The following is a 19320-nucleotide window of genomic DNA, read 5'->3' as shown; positions in this document are numbered from 1 at the left end:
ACGCTCGGTTTAGAATATTAGAAACCAGAACCGTTCCACCGGTTTTTTTGGTTTTTCTGGGTCTTTTGGTTTTTTTTAATAGACTTTCATTTTTTAACTCGTAAATCAAAATTGTAAAGCAAATCTTAAATTAAATATATTTTGAACTATAATCTCTTTATGTATGGGTATAACCATTAAAATCATATATATTATACATATATAATTTAATATTAAATATATTCTTAATTATAGTTTGTTTATTTATGGGTATACTCGTTGTATATATATTATACTATGATGAAAAGTTCGCTAAGTATTATTATGATTTTTGTCGGTTTTTTTGGTTCTAACTCTCGGGTTATTTTTGGTTTGGTTTCTTTGGGTTTTTGGTTCTTTTGTGACATCAACCAAAACCAACCACCTATAATCGGTTTTTGGGTTTCTTGGTTTTTGGATTTTTCGGTCTCTAGTTTTCTGGTTTCTTTTGTCGGTTTGGACCAGTTCGGTTCGGGTAGAAAACTGATCCATAGGGGCAACCCTACTTACCAAGGATTGCATCCGACCACGCCCTCTACTACTACAACAAAAAGTTATTCAAAGACCAAAAAGGAACTCTTTTAAAGTGGAACATCTGTAGTTCTTCCACCGTCACTTCTCGGAGGTGATCAACAACTTTTGGAAGCAGGTGCAACATACGATCCCGACGCAAAACCTCCTAGCTAGAATGTTATCCACGACCAAAACATTACAATCTTGGAGCAAAAACACATCTGGCCACCTCCCAATCCCATCACTGATCAAAGGAGCAGAAATTCAGATTGCAAAGGCCCGGCATCATCGTGCATCAGCAGTTGGGCCTCAATTAACCTTTTGGTTACAATAGGAACTCACAGCTAAAAATACCCATCTTGTACTATCCCACTGCCATGAGGCCTAGTGGAATCAAAAAGCACGAGTCCAATGGTTGCAACAAGGTGATTTAAACACCAATTTTTTCCACACCCAGGCAACCATTCATCGAAGGCTTAATTACATACATCAACTTCAAATTGAAGATGACATAGGGATTAATACACCAGTAGAGATAGTGGAGACGCTTGTCAACCACTTCTCCAAACAATATCGAGCACCACCAACGATAATCCATATGATCATGTTCGACTGTATCTCTCCAAGGATTTCTGATGCAAATAAAAAAAAACTAATGCACCCGGTCTCCCCGGAGGAAGTCAAAAATGCCATGCATGCTGTTGGATCCGATAAAGCACCGGGCCTGGACGGATATGTTTCTTGAAACTACTATAGGATACCATGGGCCCACAAGTTATTCATATGGTCTTTTTTTTTAAACATAATCAGCTACAAGAGTCATTCAACCATATCAATATCACATTAATACCAAAAACCCAAAACCCAACCGTGCCTTCACACTTCAGACCTATAGGGCTATATAATGTGGTTTACAAAATTATTTCAAATATTTTGGTAGACAGGATCAGACCAATCCTACAATTCATCATAAGTCCCTTCCAAAGTGCTTTTGTTCCCAATCGAGCAATCCACAACAATATTGCAATAATAATTGAGTTATTCCATCATATCCAAACCACTCCACCTAGCAAGCATCCGAAAATTGCACTTAAAATGGACATCCAGAAGGCATATGATAACCTAGATTGGGGATTTATCGAACTAACCATTGATAAGCTAGGTTTTCCACAACAATTTATCAGCTACATCATGACATGTATCACATTAGTGACCTACTCAATCAATGTCAACGGAAGCTCACATGGATTCATCCAACCACAAAGGGTATCCGCCAAGGTGATCCGTTGTTACTGTATTTGTTCATATTTTGTCATCCGACCTTGGACACAAAGAACAACAAGGAACGGTGAGAGGCTTAAAGATCCAAAATGCAATGCCCATATCACATCTCATGTATGCAGACGATTTGCTGCTAACTTGTATAGCAGACCCGAAATCTTGTGCCACCCTCCAAAATATAATCACTGTATACACGACCTCAGCAGGACAGCTCTTCAACAAAGGAAAATCACATCTCATCCATCATCCAAAGCTACAATTATCAGAGGTGAATTCGCTAGCATCCATTCAGGTACCAGCCACACCTCATCCACCGAAATATTTGGGCATCCAGTTTCGAAAATGGAGAAATAAACTCTCACATGTTGACGGAACTACTACAAAGAATAGAAAGAAAGGCCAAAAGATAGATAACTAAATGTGTGAACCAAGCAGACAGATTGCTTCTCATCAACACTTCGCTTACACCTACAACAAACGAAGTAATGCATACTCAACTCCTACCAACATCCGTCTACAACCACATGGATAGAATAGTATGGAACTTTTTCTGGGGGCACGATGCACAAACACGGAAATCCCATCCAATTGGCTGGGATGGACTCAACAAACCAAAAGCGGAAGACGGAGCAGGCATCAGGAAAAGCAAGCATCATAATCAGGCTTTGTTATTAAAAAGGCTTTGGCAAGTACATAGTAATGAAGATTTCATATATTCGTCGCCATGCAAAGCGAAATACCTACATCAACGACCTTTTTTCAACCAGCATATGTACCCAAAGCCTCAATCATCAACCAGTCATAGTTGGAAATATTTAGCTAACCTGGGTGCTTTTCTGCAGAGACATATCTTCTCGAAAATAGGCAATGGACAAGATATCTTTATCCTTCAAAATTGGATTCTACACCAACTACACCACACCATCCATCCACCCATACCAAATATTCCAGTAGCAAGCCTAATCGATCCAAGTTCAAACTCATGGAAACATGATGTTATCCACTCAATGTGCAACACCACCATAGCTCTACATCACCAGTACACACTTACCCAGAAATCCAAAACCCAATAATATCATACGGCCTTTCTCAAAATCAGGTCATTATACGGCAAAATCTAGCTATACGCTCATCAGCAATGCGGCAACAAACAAGCACCTTCAAACCACCACAACACACAACTCACTACAGGCCCATCATATTTATTACCCACAACACAAAGTCACAAACCACCAAAACAGCACCACACACCACAATGTGGATTTCAAAGCCATCTGGTAGCTGAAATGCCCACCAAAAATTAGACTTTTCTTGTGGAAAGTCAGCATCGAAGGCCTTCCAGCCTTCAACACCCTTGCAACAATCAACATCATCACCAACAACACATGTCCGACATGTGGAACCCAACCAGAGACAACACAACATATAGCCTTCATTTGCCCTAACTCACAAAACTGGTATGGAATCTCATCCTACCGTCCTGTCAACAACAACTCAACCAAAGAACAAACCAAAATTCACCAGATATCACAAGCCATCATACCCGATCAAACCAAAACCCTCAAAACCAAACTCAGGCACTACAACATATGAATAGCGTAACAGCAAAAGGAATACCAGAGACAACCAAGACAATCTTCGGATTCACTATTTGGCATCTTTAGCTAGCCAGAAATTCCAAGATTTACAAGAATCAACCACAATCACTGGCACAAATTACTCAGACAATCCAAGTTATTTTTGAAGAATACATCTAGGCCCAACAACACCTCATTCCTTTCTGTCCAGGACTACCACAACTCCGAGAGCAACCACCAACAACAATTCATCAACCACTATAATGGTTTGGTTGGACTGCACCACAGGAACTATGGACTAAAATTAATACATATGGAGCGGCAAAAGGACCACCCAGAAACAGCAGGAGCGGGAACCATTTGCCGGAACTGCAATGAAAAAACATTACTAGCAATGGCTACGCCTTTAGGCAAAACAACGGCATTAATGGCAGAGACATGGGGGCTCCTAGTGGCTACAAGAATCCAACAACAATGGACTAGGGTCTGGTTCGAAGCAGACTCGAAATCCATGTTTCAACTACTACAAAACCACCAGACGGCACCTTGGTACATGCTGGAAATGCTGACAGAAATAAAGGATCTACAACAACAAATACCAATCATGCGGATATCTCACACCTCTCGGGAGGCCAATCAGGCGGCAGACAAACTAGCAAATCAGGCGGTCAAGCACCAATCCGAACATCCAACTACGGCAACTACAAGAATATGGCACGACTACCACCCAGATTTTTTAGCAAACTTTGTAACAAATGACATGAATGGGGTGAAATACCCTAGGACTATAAACACACTCTGAGTTAATTTAAGCTAGTTGATACGTTCAAAAAAGAAAAAGAAAAAATTGTAACCAGCTAATGGGGGTACTATAGTAATTTCTAGGGTATATAAAGGAACGCCCTTTTTTTTTTCCTAAGAGTAACTAAAATCCTATGCAGCAATGTTTCTTTTTTTAGAAACCCAAAGGATGCTCGAACATTAAAAAAAAAAAAGGTAAGAATTAGGATTCTATCACTACAAAGATATATAAAATAGAACAAAATATGGTACAATTCTGAGCAAGGAAAGTGAATGAATTTATTTTAGATCTCAATTAGAAGATGCAGTTCTGTCTTTCCTTCCTGCAAGAATCATTGATATTTGAAGACCTCTGCTGAATGCTTGGTTAAACAATAATCGCGTTTGAAATTCTGAAACAAACGGAAACCAAGACAATATGACGACGGGCATGAAAACTACCATCCCCATAACGTATTCGTATGCTCTTGCTAGTTCCTTTATGGAGTCCCAGAACCCTATATGCTTTAAGAAGGGTCTGCATGCTTGGCCAATCTGGAAAGGCGAACATCAGAGTTTATCATCAATTTAGTATATTTTTCTACCAAGTATGTGCCATAGTATCCATAGTTCGAAGTGTGTTCTCTGTGTCAATTGGTGAGCAAAGGTGAAAAAAAGACATCAAACTGCCACCACTTGGTTGTTTAGAATGTCACGACTGGGTAATTTATCTTCAACAGTAAGTGCTATAATCACACTTTGCATTTGTAGCTCGGTCAGCACCAGAAATGAGGTTTAATGTTCACCCAATTGACAAAATTAAATTCACCAAAGTCATCTTCTACTCATGTATGCTGAAGTTTAAAATGCTTATGATTTCATGAGTCCTATCCTATTTCATTCATTTAAGAAAAAGATACAGCTAAGAGGAAGGGTTTACCAGAAGAAGGGCCCACCCAGTAGGCAAGAATCCAAGCATGCCAGCGAACACATCAGATACGGTGAGACCACAAACTACGAATAAGACGGTCATGACTGATACCAGGCCAAGGAATAAAAGTCCTTTCAGAATTCTAAACATGAGTTGGAAGTCGGTCCCAAATCTTCGTCTACCCATTGATACCATCTGTGGGACAAATTGAGCATGCATTAGTTGAAGTAGACAAGCAAACAGGATACTAAGTGGAACAAGTTGAACATGCATTAGTTGATTTCTGTTCTTTAATAATGCCCCATATTTTGATTTTCTGGTAGGAAACCCCACCCTCGAAATTCAAATCATGTGATAAAATAATCCAGCAAATTTCACAATAATTGATTAAATTCAATAAACATACCTTCAAAACCAACAAAACCGTTGCCATAACCAGCCAAGAGAGCCCATATGCCTAATATGGCAGGAAAATATGATGAGTGGGAGTTAGAAAAGGTCTTTGAAAGAAATAGTTTGACAAAAAAGAAGAATATAGTGTACTGACAAGAATCAATTTCAATTTTAGGAAATCATACCAGAATATTCTTGCTATGGTGAGCTATATTGAGGTGGTAAACGATACCATATTGGTACAGGAAAAAGCGAGATGCTAGGATAATTTCAAGTATACGACCCCTAATATCAGTGTGTTTAAGGTGATCTTGTTCAGCATCCCACCATGATTCCCAACTTCTATCTGGCTGGATACCGATACCCCCACGATTTCCCATCCACCTTTTCCAATCTGTCCAGTCATCCACCGTCTTCTGCCACTCAAATCCGATGGATGAATTTATGAAGGTGCAAACAACCAAGAAGCAACCAAGAACCACATGGAAAATGTGACAAACAGATACAAATTTGAACTTCGGTAAGATCTTCCATACGCTTCATACCGACAGTATCATCATCTCCACCCTTTTACAAAATGACTTCGTGAGTAGAAATCTGTAATTTTTCGGCAAATTTTGCATGGAACACACAAATCCACGACCAGTAGCTCATATTTTGCTCCTCCATGCAAATGTCCTACCGAAATAATGCGCTTTTGTACCACGTTGGAACGTGAAGAAGACTGATGCTAGTTGTATTGCATAACTATAAAATCACCACGGCGGTTCGAAACCCTTTAGACCAATTTCATCACCATGGAAGGACCAAAATTAACCCAAGCTGAAACACCGACTGCGTAGCCAAAGCTGTTTCAAGAGATTTACTCTGCCGGATGCTTGGGTCCTCAAGAATTGCTCTCTCCAAACCACTCAGAACTAAATAAAGTCGCCCATATAAGAATACATACACAGTAAGCACAGTGACCTGAAACAAATTAGTAGTGTGAGACTCTCATCCTTTAAAATTTTGTAACATGTAATGTCTTTCATTACTTCTGCCTACTACGGATGGCCGCATCTCAACAGACACACTCAAGACAAAATCTTGAGTGGGACGCTCCAGGATGCTACCACATCAGGGGTGTCACTAGTGATGTTACTTAATTAAGAGACTGAAAAGAGTTATCCTTTCTCTTCATTAACCCTTCTTATTTTTCAAACAGACATCAGACTGGCAGATCAAGATCAAGTAACAAGATAACAAAAACAAAAACGTAAGCTTTAGAAGATGAGTGTAATGCCATACCATGCTGCTGAAGTAGAAACCCACTGTGGTAAAGTAAAATGATAACATCCTGAAAAAGTCAAAGCGCCGTCCTAGACGATAAACATCACGACTCAGTGTCTGCTCTCCATTTCCATTAGCTACCTTAGCCTCAAATTGTGATATTTGATTCATTCCGACATCACGTCCTTTTCCCACTTGAATATATTCATGATGAGTTACATATCCTCCTCGTAGGGTGGAATTGTACCCTGTAAACGTTTTGAAGATTATCCGTCTGATAAGTCGTGCAAATCTAAATACTTCAGCTATTGCTGGGATTTTACCTGAAAATATATCTTCACTCAGGTTTATTGTTTTGGAAGCTTTGCTAATGCCTCCCCTTGTCAGATGAAAGAGTCTGTCGAAGATATCAGGATGACCGTAATGGAAGCGAACTCTGATGGTAGCAAGAAAATATCAGTTCTTATTTATTGTTAATTTATATCAAATATATGCATCTACAGTGTTTGAGATGCATTCAGGCTTTTATGAAAACCACTGATTGAGTATTATGTGGGGGCCAGGGACAAAAGAGAGAGGAGCCAATATCAGCTATTGTTTGTATGGCATGTAGCAAGTTGGAACGCTCTATCGAGATGATTCAAAATCCAATGCTTGTCGAAGCGTTTCCCCGCAAAATATATAAATAAATACTTAGAAATCTATAAATGGACCTTCAACTTGATTGCCATATTTCCATGCTGGGTCTTTTTTTGTATTAGGTTGGCTAGCCATTACATAAGAATAGAACAGACGAACAAGAGAAAGAAGAAGTAGTAAAAGATTAAAGGAGAAGAGGGAAACATCTTAAACAGTTGACTGAATGAGTTAATGAAGGATTCTTATTACTATATATATTAGGCTACAAAAAGAGTCCAACAGACGTCTAGGGCCTGTTTTGGGGCTTAGACTGACAGACAAAACCTATAAGCAAGGCGTGAGTATCAAGGCATTCTGGGGGAGAGGTGCAAAAAAGCGCACCTTGAGACCACATTTTTTAAATGACCGTCTAAATCTCACTAGAATAATTTATCAACAAACACTATTAATTCAAGCTATTTTTATTTTAGCTTATTCTAAAAACATCAGCTTTAGAAATAATGGTAGAAGAACTGCATCATCAACTAAGCATACTTATCTTCTTATTTGTAGGTTCAAGAAAATCTCCGTACCTCAAGGGGTATGCCAAGATTCGTTGCCCAATAGTGACAAAACTGGTCTCTTGATTAGACATGAACCAAGCGAGTGATGAAACACTGCAATCGAAAGGAAATGCATATAAACTTATGTTAGCATATCCAACACATCAGTGAAGCTGTCAAAAACGGACATGCATAAAGTTTTTTCCCAGGACTAAGCCATGAATTAATCAAAGCTTTAAAAATTGATATTTAGGGAGATGCTAAAACTAGCCTTCCAGTGAAGATGTGCTCTCGAAGACCCAAAATTGTAGGTTTTCGATCTGCTCGACGAGTTTTTAGAAGCTCTTCCAAAACATTCCTCATTTTGAAAGCTTCTTCAAGGTAATTATCCTGAAAAGCACAAGGAATGCAATGAAAAACAAATCATGTGCCTTTCATATATATAAACATTTTTCTTAAGTAACCTATATAGTACTTCAAGAATTACCTGATTCATATCTATTGTCTGAAGTGCTTCACCACGGGTGAATATTAATGCATGATTTTGATTTTCAGGTTTTCCTTCACCAATATCTGTTGGAGGACCTGGAAGTTTGACGCGGTATATTTCCTACACGCCGAAAATAATTCAAATTTAATAGTATGTTCACCAAAACATTTACAATGGTTACGAAGTATTAATTCATACTTCATCCAACTTGTCTCCTCCTTTGACAAGAACTGAGTAGTAAACCTTTTCTGACTTTCCAGCCACCGTCTCCTCTCTCTCATCTATATATGCAACACGAAGTGATGGATACCTGCACATCATTGTGGTGTTTGAGTGTACAACAGATGCGTAGACATTCAACCAATAATAGTAGGCGTTTTTCCAAAGAATATACTCCATAACTCGTAAGAAACCAGTAAAGAGTATTTTACTTACATTAGCATGAGATTGAGGATGTTTTGGTAACAACTCCTATCCCTAGCTTCACTGGATTTCTTCTGGGCGCCATAGACTTGGCAAGAAACCACATATGTGAACTTCATGTCGGCCACAGCTTGTGAACGAGCAGCAAAAGCCATCTGATCCTGATAGTGTAGACTGTCTGCTCGATAACCACCGAAAATGGCTGCAAAGAGATAATCAAATTATTCTCTATTCGTAACTGTAATATTCATGAACATAAAATATAGATTGTTCAACTGTCCATAAAGCAAACTGCGATAAAACCTCATACCAGGATCTTCAGCCATGTCTAGGAAGCATTGAAGTTCTAATGCCTGCCTATAATACATCATTCCTCTCACTGTTACAACGCGGCAAAAGAAAACTGGGTAAGATAAATTAACATTGAATGATTATGGTCAAAATAAGAAATAAATGTTCTATGTTGTTCACCTGTTCTAAAAAGTGTCTGTCCTCTATAAGATACCCACTGACGAACTAAATCTGTTTTATCTTTCGCCGGGTTTACATTTTTTGGATCATTTATACGCTCCCAGAAATTGTTCCACTCATCTTTTTGTAGTCATGGGAATAATTGATGAAGTTTATGTTAGTTTCAACCCAGGAGGAGCACACAGCATAACTGAAATATATTCACAACCAAAACACTTACCGGGATATATTTTCTGTAAGTAAAACAAAATTGAGATTCCATCCTCATTTTCTTTGTTTAGCTCCTCCTCGGAATAGAGAACATCTTCCTTATAGTAGGGAGTCAAAACACTGCAAATAAATGGATTCGGTAATAATGTAATATACATGATGGCAGTGAGGCAACCAAATTATCCCCATTCCATATACACACCTAAAACAACTATTTCAAGACAAAGAAACAATATTTGCTGTAAGAAAAAGAAGAGGCTTTTCATTGAGAATCTAACCTGAAAGATAGCATGTTACGGACTTTCGGAGCACTTGGCATGCTCATAAACAAGGAGTTAGTGAAGAAGGTGATGCGGCGACGGGCTTCTAGATTCATTGGCACGTTAATTGCAGATTCCTTGACGGTCAAAAGCAAATGAAGCCGAACAACCTGTGTGAAAAAAATATGTAAAAGAAAAGTCACATGCTGTATGGCGGCGGCACATGATAGTTCAGTATTACCCATGAAAACTGTGGTACCTTCTCCATCCAAGATCTGTTTCGCATAAGGTTCAGATTTAACTTTTGAAACTTCTGTTCTTTCCTTTCCACGTGATGATCTTTCTTGTGCGATTCAAGAATTCTACAAAGAACAGAATAAAATATTATGGCATATGCGGGTCATCCTAACAGGAGTATGTAAGTAGAAAATAACCATGATCTTACATGTGTCCTTTTGTCATCACATCTTGAGTAATGATCTCCATAATATCCTGAAGTACATTGACAATTTGTGCCTTGTACGACTCATCTTCATCATCTTTCTGTCAACATTAGCTCTTTAGTAACATAGATAACTATTAACAAACATTAAGAGCCCCAGTTGTTAACTTTAAAAGATCAACCACATTTAGTTGATCTAACTTCAACAAACGGTCATGTGCAACTGAACCCTCAGGTCAGTGTTATACATTTAAGAAATAGGAGCTCAGGTGGGCTTACCAAAAGGTTTAGAAGTTTCTCCAACTTATTGTTGAGTAGTGGCAGCTGACTCATACGGAAGTTACTCAAGAATCCACGATTCATTATACTATCATCTATTTCATGACATATTTTCCTAATTATCCTGAAAAACAAGGCACAAAATAGAAACTTCATCAGGTTTAGTTAAATACAGAACTTGGAATACGAGACTCCGAGTATTTACGAAAGCGTAAGAGCTTACTATAAAAATATTAATGGTGAAATCAAAGAACATCTATTTCACTTACTGTTTATCATCATCATCATCCAGAAGGCTATATAATATATCTCTTAACGTTTCATAGCATTCAATCACAGCTGAGATCATGTAAGGATCATTCTTGATCTTTTTGAACAAGTACGCGTCGTCTTTACCCTTGAAATCTTTTGCCATGTCTAATGCTATAGGGATCTATCAAATAAAAAAATTGAAAAGAACGAGATTAGAAGGTCAAGGACAATATAGATACAGTATGAATTCAGACGGATAGGAAAGTGACAAACTGATGCATTGTGGATGTCCCGAATCAATATTAAAAATACAGCTTACACCCCATTTGCAAAATAATCACAAAATATCGAATGCCCCGGATATTGGTATAAATTGGAAGCTAACTGAATCCAGGGATTTCTTGCTACACTTTCAAATTTTGTATAAAGAAGAATGAGAATGAGTTTCTCTTCCTTCAATCCTACATGTATCCTTCAGGTGGAATTAGAATCATCTAAAATTCTAGAGACTCAACTAGATGTCTCTTAGTATCTTGTAATTTCAAGTAATTGAGTAGAAATTTCGAGTTATAAGAGAAGAATCTCCATTTTTTATTCTTCTTTGAACAAACAGTAGAAGAAACTAACTGGGGAGATTGGTTATCAATCCTTTTATCAACACAGCTTATCAATTTCGCTTGGTTCGATCATTTACATTCCGCTTCGCATCAGAAGCCATGCATCAGATTTACCTTACTAGCCAACAGGAAAGGAGGCCATTGGACAACATTGACATCACTAGAAGAATATGGTACTAGCAACAGATCCCTCTCCCTGGATAATGAAAAGAAAGTAAGAGGAAGAGTATAACTATAATGATATATATTCAATTGTTTGGCAAAGGTAAAGTGCGCACACCTATTGCTTATTAAGTCCTCAGTTCGCATACAATTGATGAACTCATTCCACACCTGAGAAAATTTCGCAATGTTCTTTCGTTCCCAGGTCCCATCCTGTCATTAGAATATGCTTAATCATAAGAATTACTATTTCCACCTACATTACTGTTATAAAGCTAAACCCGCAGTGATAAATGCCACAATAGACACACCACAGAGGGTCAGAGATTTTAGAGCACAATTCTCAATAAAGAGGAGTTAACTCTTAAATGCTGAATTGCTGATCTGGACGCATTTAGTAGGTTAGCAAACATATGGATACCAGCAAACATATACAAGGGACACACGTCATAGTTAAATTACCACTTCAAGATATAACATATACAGACTACTTGCCATGTGGTTTTTTTTGGAATCTTCTTTTATGGATGGCACAAGTCGTTCACTGAAAGCTATAGGAACTGCATCGAATCTGGACCGCAGCATCCCGAGGGTCCGTATCTAAAGAACATAAGAAAACATGAATTTAATTGACAGCCAGCATAGCAGTATAAGAGCTCCTTCCTGCTTCATTTTCTTGTAACATATACTCATGAACAAGAAAAGTATCCACTAACCTCGCCCAGGTGGTTGAACGCTCCATGAATGCCACCGCATATGGTAGAAAATATAGCATACCATATCTGCACATCCATGAAATATACCTATTTGCAAACAACAAGAGATTGAAAATCAGATTTATGAAATCAGCATTCTAACTTGGATGTTATATTAAGAGATGACTTACCAGGACAATTGGTGCCCATATGGAGATAATAACACCAATATTATGTTTTACTGCAATGTTTTGAGTATATCAAATTAGGGCAAGTCAGCTAGAGCTAGAAAAACACAGTTGTCACCAAAATATAAAAGAATTCATACCATTGGGGAAAAACTCATGCCACTCCCAGTTACCAACTCTCAGGCCCATTATTAGCTTTGTCGGCTCAATTAATGGCAATATCTACTCGGATCAAATGAAAAATTAGATCTTGGAAGTACCTTTTGCTTTTCCCAATAACAACAGCATACTACTCAGGATAAAATACGAAAACGACAACAAAAATCATAACCGTTTCTATAGCATGCTCAATGAAATAAGCATGGACATGGTGATTGGGAATGCCAATACTCACTAGGCATTGGCCCTTCATAGATTAACAATTACATCAAGAAAGCTAAATATATAGACACGGGATCACAGATCCTCATGTGTTAAAGATTCTTAGGTGATTTAATCCAGTGTGTTCTTCTATAATAGTTGTTCAGCATTGCCTGATTGGCAGTTAATATAGTCATTCAGATCTTCTGTTTTGAAGTGATTAACATTTTAAACTGTAAAAGAGAGCAACCTCACCTCAACGTAGTAGCTGAACGCCAATTTGCTTATCAGCAACAGGATCCAAAACAAAGTATACCTAGAGAGATCAGGGAATATACTTCTTTTAGAGAAAAGAATAACACCTAAAAAAGAAAACGCTACAAATACATTTTTGCTTACTTGAGAAGTGAGAACATATCTTCATGCATTCCTCTTCCAACAAATAATTTTGGCTGGAGTCGGATGAGAGACAAATTGTTACAAATAAATATTTTCGCAAGACTTTAGTCAACAGCAAAACCAAATACTAGAAAATGGGGAACTATGTACTCCAATTAAATAACGGAAGGGTATGAGAAAATGGTTACCTGGGACCACCACATGAGAAAGCGAACAATGCGCCAATTTGAACGTTCCATATGTCTCCGAAGAGGTGGTAACAAAAATATTAATGCTGCCAGTATATTGGGTATCATGTAGACGGCTATAACATAATGATAAAGTGGCTGGTTTTGCCAATTTACAACCCAACCACTGAAAAATTTGACTAGTCCTGTTGGATTGTGCACCGTAGTAGAATAAGTTAATGGCAGGATTATCAGCCATACAACAGCAATGGCGAATTTCAGGAGGTACCGAGCGATTTGGGTAAATTTCATGCTTCCCCAAGCCTTAAAACTAAGAATTATATCCAGAGTAGCTACAAAAGAAATAAACAGCGTCAAAGAAATATATAATCAAGTAAGAAAACAATTCCTAACTACGCCTGTCAGATTTTGGCAACTCCAGTTTCAACATAGCGGCAGCTAAATTCAGAGAATAAATAATTTGTATAGTAAACGCCGCAAATACCAGAAGCAAAGACCAAACACATGAGATACTAACTTACAACATGTTTAACAAGACCAAGACATTGTACCTTGCAGAAAAACTAGGAAAGCCCAAGTAATAAAAATACTTGCAACACTTCTAAATACGTCTCCGTCAAACAAAGCAGTAGGAGATCCAGAAGGACTCCATGCAACAATAACCAGAGCCTGAAAACCAGAAAAACTACAGATGATATACTTAAATTTAAATTGTTCTTCTACCAGCTACAGTCATAGTAAATAGTGTACCTGGAATGCTAGTATAAAGAATATCCACATCCGGTCGAAACTTCTGAAAAGGTGCCAAAATGTACGTATTTCAACAAAATTTGTCTTGGGTTTTCTTTTTCCGGCAACAACTTGGTTCGGACGCTGCAAAGAGTGGGAAAATGTAGGAAATTTAGGACATTCAGACAAAACTTAAAGATGAACAGCTGCTACACCCTTTGAGTAGCATGTACATCAATATTACTCCCAAAGAGTTCATGTGTATCAAGTTTTGTTAATCCTGAACCTGGTACATGCAAAATTTAGTGCTGTTCTCCTGTCTCACATGCATATCAGATATATGAATAGATAGTACTTTCTCAAACAAAATAAAATGATGAGAAACCTCGTTTGCAGGAGGTATCTCTTCTGTATGCACAAAAAAATCTGCCGCATGGTCCATGGGCCACCCTAGCTTAAAGCATTTGTCTGACCTGAAAGAGGAAGAAAATCACAACTGGCAGTTATTTTCATAGTCAAAGTAACACCAGTTACAACTAGATAGAATTATTCCAAGTACAAACCATACCAGAAATATTCATTCAGATCATCATAGTTTCTCCATTTTGAATGGCTATTCGTGCCCCCCTTGTTTCTCCGAGCTTCCTTTTCAGACCAAATAAAGGAGAATTTCTCAGAAATAAACTAGTGGAGGATCATGAACTGATTAATGAATTGGAGACTATGAGACAAACATCAAAAAATAGTTTACCTTGCGCATGACCTGATAAATAGGAGTTATAACCTCCCGTAGAAATGATTCTTCACCATTATATGCTGTTTGGACAGTTTGCCCACTGACAGTTTGAACATTGCCATACATAATTCCATATAGCTCATTTGCCATCTTATTGACAGAAATGCACGGAAAAAAGCACAACATTATTTTTTTTACAAACAATTGATACAGAATTCCAATATAGATCTGAGTAGGATGTAAATAAAAAGATCATCAACATGAATACAGCATTTTATAAAACTCTACGTTCCAGGAAATAGACAACCACAGTACAAAAAAATTGGAATTTAGTGAATACTGTTAGACTTCATGTTGGTTTAGCAACAAAACAGGTAGCTTAAGTTAATCTGTGATTTGTAACCTAAACTGGATCAAGTATATGCCAGAGAAAGGACAATAAGTTAGAGTTATAACAAGGAATTAAGATTAGCTTAGGTTGGCTTAGGTGTCATGTTAACTAAGCATGACTCACCTAGGAGGTGTCATCCAACTAATGATGGACAGGTCGGATGACAGATAGCTACCAAAGTGATGACTAAGAAGTAGAAGCTAAGTCATTGAATCTATTCTGATTTGTGATGTTTTGTTTTATTTCTACTGAACTTGTATAGTGCTTGCATGATGTTGTTGTTCTGCTCTTATTGATGTTAATCAATTCAGAAATAACCAAGTGTTGATAGTGCTATTAATAGAGATTATGTTCAGCTAATAATAGGAAGAAATGATTGATTTGTATACCCATTTCAGATGTTGTAGAGCATGTAATTAGTAGGGTTAATACTTGATTTCAGCGTATGAGTTCTATATAATCATGTTTAAGCATGAAGTAGATTGATTACGAAACTGAAATTCCAACAAATACATCCTAAAGGAGTGTATCATCTATCTCTCATGCATATATGCACCATGTATGTTATGAAATAAAAAAGAAAAGTCATGGGGTTTACATAGTAGGGAACATACATTATGGAAGATATAGCAGATACATTCCGGCATGAATCGAACATTTGAAGCTTCACCCCAGATAAGAAGATAGAGACCAATATAGAGAAGCTCCAACTGTTGCCTATCAACATTAATTGGAAACCTGCAAAGAAAAAAAAATGACAACAAAAATTGTGAAAGGATGAAGGTGAGCATTGAACCCAGGATGTAGGATACAAATGAATAGTAAGTATATTGAATTCAGTCCCTGATATGAGGGCTTCAGTTTATAATCCCTGTTCAGAAAGTTTGACTTACTTTAGGTTTGATCCACGATGCAAATAGTTACACCAAGAACGGTAATTCTTGAAGATTTTATCCATCAGATGCTTGACAGTGTAACTTTCCAGCTGAAACAATAGAATTATGTCAATCTTCTTTAATTGAATGTCATTACATGAAATTAAGTTTCAAATAGGACGAACTGAGCACCTGCAAACTGGAAAAGGAAAATGTATACCTGTACATAGTTTTCAGGGGGCTTATTTCTTATGTCAATATTTGCGAGTAGCAAGATTAGGTGCTCCCTTTGATTTGCAACATTTCCTTTCTTCATAGCAAAGGGATTAATAAGACGGAAAGTTAGCGTCCTTCTACTGAGTAAATTGTATACATGTCAAATGGAGAAACATCCCTGAGTTTATTTAAATATTTCCGACCATTGTCAGTTGCGGTTAAAGCTAAGAAGTTCTTTCATATGTGGTGAGGTGCACTATAAAATAGTCGTCCTGCCTATGAAATCTTGATCAAATGAAACCTTGGATATAAATTGGTCCGACCAAAAGAACCTGATCTACTGCATTCTTTTGGATGCTAGGAAAATATGCACAATTTTTTTTTAGCCGACGGATTGGTTATGGATCTTTCAAGGATATCTAATATTCGCTGTTTAAGATCGATGTTCAGAAAAATAAAGATATGTAACTTGAAGGCACTAAATATGAGCTTTAGGGTGATTAAGTTTCCAGAATCAAACAAGTTAGTGGAAGACATCAATCTGTACATATATGCAGAAGTTGAAAACTACCTGGAACCCAAACACTGACCAAAGCCAGTCAAGTACATCACGAGTGGATTTATCTCCCTCCTCATGCAAAGCATCCACGGTGGAGTGCAATCTGTGCTTAGGTAGATTATCAACCTTGCGGAGAGCATGAAGTGCTGCTTTTATCTAGTCATTTAAAAAAAAAGAAAAGAATAGGGATCTTAACATAATCAAACAAGAAAGTTGAAGAAAAAAAATCATAACCCATAAGTAAAAATAGATGAAAGGTGTAATACTCATCCAACCTCAGGAAGCCCCATAATTGGTGGAGGGGGGCCTAATGCATCTAGTGGGAGGATATTATAGTGTGCGTAATGCTCCTTTATCCTCTCAACTTCTCTAGCATATCTGTTTACCTGATTTATGAAGCATCCACTAATCGTTCACAGTTTTTTATATAAACCCTCAATGTCAGAAAACCTAAAAATTTGTAGAAAAATCAAACCTCATCATCAACTTTATCAGAAGGTACTACAGTTCTCAGTACATCATATAATACCGAAGCAATCTGATAGAGCTTTGCCATCTCCTCCCTAAGTATTGAAAACAATTAAACATTGTATATGACTCATGTAATCTTAATCAGAACTTGAGCAAGCAAATAGCTTTGAAGTAAAATCTCACGGTTTTCTTTTATGAATGCCATCTTTAATATGTTCCTCATAGAATTTCTGATAAAACCTCTGGATTTCCCTTGGATCACTTTTTGCAAGTTGAGGTTGTGTTTCCAGTTCTTCCTGACACAGGAAAGAGCATTGCATATGTTCAGTTCAGAAGCTATCACGACAAACTATAATCAAATAATTCTAGGTTAGCTCGATGCACAGTTCAAAAATGACAACCTACTAAAAGATTATTCAAATAAGTAAGAAAACTTGCTTCATTCCTCCTAGCTAAGTCTCGTAAAATTGTACAGAGAATACTGCCTTTACTTTCTATGATTAACCATTACTACTTTTCATCACTTCGTAATCCTTTTTATGAAGGGTACTCAGGTTACAAAGATGTCAATGCCATTTCATCTATGTTACAAGACACATACTAAACCTCTTACAATCTTTGCACTAGTTTCTCAGCAGAAATCCAGGTCAGAAGCATAAGAAGCACTTATGTTTCAGCTGCAAGTCGGTGTTAAATTTTGAAGTTCAAAGACCGCCTAGCAGTGATAATCTTACGATTAGAATAAAAGCATCTCCTTTCCCTTAAACTAGTAAGAAGTGTTTCCTCCTATGACACAATTTTCCAACGCTTTTCATGTCTACTGATCAAATTTTACCTAATCAAATCAGAGTCACTCTATATTCCACGTACACTTCAGTTAATATTAGTAATCAGCACAAGTAAAGGACTAGAGGACTATACATAGTAAACAAATCAATGCCATGAAGGAAAATATTTCCTAATAAATGAGAAATTAACAAAAGGACCCCTTCCAAAGGAAAATGCTAACAATGGTGTGCAGTAAGATGATGAAGGCCATCTATACAACCTTTTCAAGCCTGTGCAACAAATAAGTTTTGAACTGACGAACTCCTCGTCCACTGGACTTAGGATCCAACTTATGCGCCTTCTCAAATGCATGGAAGCGACCTATTTCAAGAAGAGTGGAAAAGGAGTTAATTTTCATGATTGAAGAAGAACAAAAAATAAAAACGAAAGGAACTGTATAAACAACACTGGTGTAGATGTTACTTAAACACAAAAGTTTATTTGAATAGCAAATCAGACTATCTACTCAATGTAGAACTACGCATTTGTGAAACACTTATTAAATATATGAAACATTATCCCTACCAGTATTAAAACTAGTGCAATATTTTACCTAATTAAAGAGACAGAATAAATGTGATCAAGGTTAATCCTTACAGAGATAAGCAACCCTAGGGTTTTCAGGTTCAATCTCATTAGCAACACGAAGAATTGGAACAATAGAAGCAAGTGAAGATGGAACAAGCTCACTATCAACAGCAGCAGTATCATCTTCAGGTACATCTAACATTGTAGCTGACCTAGTCATCCTTCTAGATAAGTTTCTAGGTGGCATTTCATTCTTCGTGCCACTAGTACTCGCCATTTTACAAAAACAACTAAATGGATTGAATCCCTATAAAATTTCTTAAGCATAGAAGTAGTTGTTAAGAGTATTGATGGACTTAAGAAACAGAGGCGAGGAGAACCCATTTTTGCAGAAAGTAAAGAAAGATTAAGATGTTAGGAGGGATGATTCTTTTCTCTCTGGTAGGGTTATCTTTTCTCAAATTCCTTTTTGGAATTTGCAGACAAGCAAAGAATCAGATTAGAAACCCCAAATTCCAATGTTCTACTTTAGTACTATGTATGTAAACGGAACAATCAAGAAAGCGAAACTAACACCAGTGGCTTCTTTTCCTTTTGTTTTTCTTTTT

At 37.3% G+C, this 19320-nt stretch overlaps 1 pseudogene; it reads right to left on the bottom strand.

Moving 5' to 3' along the window:
- Positions 1-4366: 4366 nt before the first annotated feature.
- LOC113287421 lies at positions 4367-18989 on the bottom strand (annotated as a pseudogene).
- Between the last annotated feature and the right edge of the window lie 331 nt (positions 18990-19320).

This window comes from Papaver somniferum, chromosome 6 (genome assembly GCF_003573695.1).
Source record: "Papaver somniferum cultivar HN1 chromosome 6, ASM357369v1, whole genome shotgun sequence".
NCBI classification, from domain to species: Eukaryota; Viridiplantae; Streptophyta; class Magnoliopsida; order Ranunculales; family Papaveraceae; genus Papaver; species Papaver somniferum.
This window is presented reverse-complemented; position numbering and strand designations above follow the sequence as displayed.